This window comes from Myotis davidii, unplaced genomic scaffold (genome assembly GCF_000327345.1).
Source record: "Myotis davidii unplaced genomic scaffold, ASM32734v1 scaffold821, whole genome shotgun sequence".
In the NCBI taxonomy this organism is placed as follows: Eukaryota; Metazoa; Chordata; class Mammalia; order Chiroptera; family Vespertilionidae; genus Myotis; species Myotis davidii.
In genome coordinates this window covers 1,813,229-1,818,676 of record NW_006295269.1, presented here as the reverse complement: position 1 = coordinate 1,818,676, position 5,448 = coordinate 1,813,229, and positions in this window count along the sequence as shown.

The following is a 5,448-nucleotide window of genomic DNA, read 5'->3' as shown; positions in this document are numbered from 1 at the left end:
GAGCGCGCGAGCCCCCTACCTCTGCGCTTCTCTCCTGCAGCTTCTCTGGGTCTCAGTGCCTTTCCTTCCTTCTAGTTGTAGAGTTTACAGTTAGCCAGGCTTCCTATGGTTCTGGATGAAGTCCGTATTGTTTCTCTGAGGTATTAATCAATTGTTGTGTGCGGCATTAATTTCCCGGTGTTTATCTCTGCCGCCATCTTAGTTTCTCCAAAGTGGTTCTTGTGTCTGACTTTTTTTGATGCTGTTTTCTGGAGGGCCTTTATTAATTCTCCCCTTCACCCCACCCCTTCCATTTAAAAAATGTGTATTGTTCCTGTCATTTTTATGCAAACTTGATTTTGAATTGGGTCTTTTTTAGAACTGAAGGAATCTTGAATAGTATTTGAAATACTATTTTATGATTGGAATTAACATGCTTAGAGGAAGTAACTGAACCAGAAAATGGCAGTTGTGGTATATAAATTAGTATTTCTTCTACCAAATTAAGCCTTAAGTAAATATTCTCATGTATGAATTATAGAAATCCACCATTATATGAAAAATGCCAAAAAAGAAATTTGGGTAATAAACAGTGTGTCTCTTTATAGTTTAATTTTTTTGTGTGTAACTTTTAAAAAAAACTTTGTGTTTATTCTTCATATGCTGTTTCCATTATTATTATTTCCATGTATAATAATCGTTTAAGAATCTTTAAATCCTATAGAAAAAGTTCTGCTAACAGTAGCTAACCCCATTTTTATTGTTGTTTTAAGTGAATAAAACATCCTGGCTAAGGCCAGCATTAAGAAGCTTAAAAAATTATGGATTTCTATTCCTCCCATTCATTAGATGTAATTTAGTATTTAAAAATAAAATTATTCAACTTCAGTTGAATTTAGTTGTCTTAACCCTTTCAAAAATTCTGTGTATGGCTTTTTTGTTGTTGTTGTTAATCCTCACCGAAGCACACGAGGGCACTTTTTCTGTTGGTTTTAGAGAGAATAGAAGGAAGGGAAGAAAAGAGGTAAGGAGGAAAGAAGGGAGTGAGAGGGGGAGAGAGGGAGAGAAACATTGATGTGAGAGAGACACATTGATTAGCTGCCTCCTGAACTCGCCCTGACTGAAGATAGAACCCATGACCTGGGTATCTGCTCTGACTGGGAATCAAACCCTTAACCCTTCAGTGCCAGGCCAACACTCTAACCACTGAGCAACTCGGCCAGGGCTGTGTATAGCTTTTTCATTGCAAACAGTGACAATGTCAAATCAATAACAATATATTTTTGTTAGTCTCTAATGTGAGATATCCACTGTCACCCATAAACATGTAAAGAGTACTTCAGTTATGTGGGGATCCTGGTCTCTAATCTTTAGAGATTTCCAGTTGAATGCAGAGAGCATAGATGCCAGTGGATGTCATGGATGTGGCGTGTTCACAGCATGTAGCAGGCAGGCGAGAGTCACTAATTATAAGGATGGAAGAGGAAACTATGATATATTTGACCTGGGGATTTTGAAACATTATTTCAGATTTCAGGCAGTAGGGAAACATACTGATCTCTGACTATTCTGGGAAAAGAAAATTAGGAAAAATTGTTGGAATGAGACAAGTATTTGTTGAAGGCTTGCTGAGTGACAAGCTGTGTGCAGAGATTCATTGTAGAGCATGGTGGGTGAGAGCGAGGGGTCTTGTAGTCAGATGGCTTCTATTGGAATCTTGGCTGTGACAGTTACTTGTGTGATTATGATGAAAATGAGAGCACTTACAATACACATGGCCATGGTGAGGACTGGAGAAGTCATTTTTAAGGAACTTCTCTATTTAGTACCTGGCCCATAATGGGCACTTGATAAATATTAGCCTTGCTGTCAGAATTAGTTATAATTGCTATCTTATAATTTAACTAGAAGCCCGATGCATGAAATTTGTGCAAGAGTAGGCCTTCCTTCCCCCAGCTGCCGGCACCAGCTTCCCTCTGGCACCCGGGACCCAGGCTTCCCTCTGGCTGCCGCCAGGCACCTGGGAGCCGGGCTTCCCTTGCAGCCCCGGCTTTGTCTGGAAGGTCGTCCGGAAGGATGTCCAGTCTAATTAGCATATTATGCTTTTATTATTATAGATAATTACAAGCACTACTTGAGGAGAGTGGTATTACATCTATAGTAATAAAAGCGTAATATGCTAATTAGACCAGACAGCCGAACGACCTTCCGAATGTCATTCTGGATGTCCTTCTGGATGAAGCTGCAGCAGTGGGGGTCGAGGCAGAGGTGATTAGGGGCGATCAGGCAGGCAGGCAGAGTGGTTAGGGGCAATCAGGAAGGCAGGCGAGTGGTTGGGGTGATGAGGCAGGCAGGAAGAGTGGTTAGGAGCCAGCAGTCCCAGATTACGAGAGGGATCGGGCCTAAACTGGCAGTTGGACATCCCCCGAGGGGTCCCAGATTGTGAGAGTGTGCAGTCTGGGCTGAGAAACCCCCCACCTCTGTGAATGAATTTTGTGTACTGGGCCTCTAGTTTTTCATAAAAGAAAATTAGACAATTAAGGAAAAGAGTTGCCTACAGTAGTGGTTCCCACCTGGGGATGCTGTTGATTCCTGGAGATATTGGCAATGTCTGGAGAAATGTTTTTGGTTGTCACAGCTGTTTGTGTAGGGTGATACTGACATCTAGTAAATGGAGGCCAGGATGCTGATGAACATCCTGCAATGCTCAGGAAAGCCCCTACAAGAAAGAGTTATCCAGCCCTACATGTCAGTATTGCTGAGGTTGAGAAGCCCTGGCCGAGCCATGGACCTCTAGGTAGAGAAGTAGGATTCGAATCAACTTTTCTGAATCATGTTTTTACTAGTATTTTCCTCTTGAAACCATTCCATTTCTTCATGAGAATCCAAGAAATGAAATGAAATTATTGACAAGTCCCTTTAGGATAGTCTCATGGCTTGTGACTAAATGTGGCTTTGTGGGGAGGGTGACAATCCAAGCCCAGAGAAACCAAAGTGATGTTGGAGGGAACTGCCATCCACTTATTTTTCCACCATTCATTAATGCATTGATTTGATACATGTATTGATTCATGTGTTGATCATTAATTCTTCAGACACTTCATAAGCACCAACCCTGTGCTAATTGATTGTCCGTATTCTCACGCAGCTTCTATTATGCTAGCCAAACATCACTAGAAATAGAAGGGAACGTCTCTGAAATGTAACACGAGAAGAGAAAAGGATGATTTGACATGTGAAAAGCCAGCTCATGAAGTTGTCTAATTGGTACCCTCACGTTAATATTTGTCTCTTTATTCACTGACTGCTCTAAGGCATTTACTTTTGCCCCAGCTTCCTCTAGCTAGGGGCTGGGTTAGGTCCTGGCACTGTGTCTCCTGTTCGTCTTCACAGAAACCATTGCATAGCCCTCAGAAAGAATTTCAGTTTTATCATTCTCATTCCCAGTGAGCATCTTTTCAGAAACAGGAGCTGTATTGGTCTGTCTCAGATGGCTTGCAACTGAGGTTAATGATTGGGGAAGGAAGATCTTCCTTGGATATTTACTTAGCCCTGGGGTTTACTTTTAGTAATTATTTTAGTATGAGATGGTTTGCAGTAAATATCATGAAATACTCAATTTTCCTAAGAAAATGCTTGACTCATAAAATCATTGGAATGAAGCATGAAGCAATTCTATTTTTTAGAATGTGTCTCTGGATAGAAATTGCTTTAATGACCAGAAGGCAGGGTGCATATATACAACTTAGGGTACATTGAAGGCTTTCATTCTCAACAGTTTCTACTTTTATCCCATGAAAAAACAAGAATTGCAACTGTTAATATTATGAACTCCATTGACCCAATCATTCATTTTTTTGTTTAATTAACCACAAATTTTCCCTTAGCGAGGAAGAGGAAACAGCTTCCGCAATGCTGGGAAGCCCCCTCTGGAGGTGTGTCTTCCTCGTGGGCGAGCCAGGCTGCTTCCTGCTTGTTGCTCTGCTCAGCTGAGTAGCAGAGTCAAGGTGGGAGCCTGCGCTGCCCCAGGAGGGACGGCCAGCACCGGGCAGTCTCATGCCATGCTGGCCCCGAACGTGCAGCCAGGAGTGCCACTCCCTCACCGGGGGACAGCCAGCTCCCGTCTCCCGAAGTCCTACGATACACTGCCGTTTGTGAGGACAGATTGTGTCACAGTTCTTTTCTTGATCCGTTTTGCCAATCTGGTTTGTCTCCCCTCCCTCCTGTCAACAGTCTCTCCCAACCCTTTGCACACTTTTGGGGTTGAGGCCCCTGTGTGTTCTGGCTTCTCTCTCCCCTTTTCTGTTCTTTAGTGCTTACCTTTCCCCCTGTGATTTGTCCATGCCCAACACTTAATAATTTTTATGGTTAATTCTCTCTTAATAATATATGCTAGCATTTGATGTTATTCTGGCGTTTATTCTTTTCACTGGCACTTTGGGAAGTTTATGTACGCAAGTGCAGTTGAGAGCTGATAGTTTTAAAATCTGATTTACTTTTGTGGTATATAAGGACAGACTTTTATTTGATTCTAATGTATATACTTTCAACTTCTTTTTGTTCTGCTTTTCAAGAGCCTCTGCTGGCTATTTGAGGAGCCCCCCACCCCCCGCCATCTGAGCCCACCCTTAGCAAGGGCGTTGTGAATGCAGGGAAGACACGTGTGCTGGTTCTATGGAAGGCCTGCACAAGGCAGCCCTGAGACCTCACCACGTGGAATCTTATTCCTTGAACTTGAAAAGCTATGAAACAACTATACTCTGCCTAGTGGAGCTATGAACCCACAGTATGTTGCACACAGAGGTCACACGTCTCTGTGCCCAGGGACTGCCAGTGATTCTAAATCTAGATTTTGACCAAAGCTTGTCATATTCTGAATGTATTATAGAGTCAGATGTTACAGGAATCATTCTCTGACTTTATCAGTCATTATTTTGTCTGGTAATTTTTATGACCTTATAGTTTCCTATTGCCTTTTTTTGTTTGTTTGTTTTGTTAATCCTCACACGAGGATATTTTCCCATTGATTTTTAGAGAGAGTGGAGGGGAGTGGGAGAGACACACAGAGAAAGAAACATCGATGTGAGAGAGGCACATCGATTGGTTGCCTCCTGCATGCACATTGACTTTTGTGCTCTTGATCAGAATCGAACCTGGGACCCTTCAGTCCATGGACCTACGCTCTACCCACTGAGCAAACTGGCTAGGGCTCCTATTGCCTTCCTAGCTAACCAGTTCAAACTAGAATAAGAATTTTATTGCCATTTGTAATTTTTTGTTCATAGACATTATTAGAATTTTAGAGTAACTAATATTTTAACAACCATTCACTATTTTAACTAATATTTTAATGATAACTTGATACTTTAAAGGCATTCCCAGCTAAAAACAAGAAGCTCTGTACTGTTGCCTCTGGCTCTGATTATTTAAAGCTTTGTGCTCTATGTCTTGGGTAGAGGAAAAAAGAGC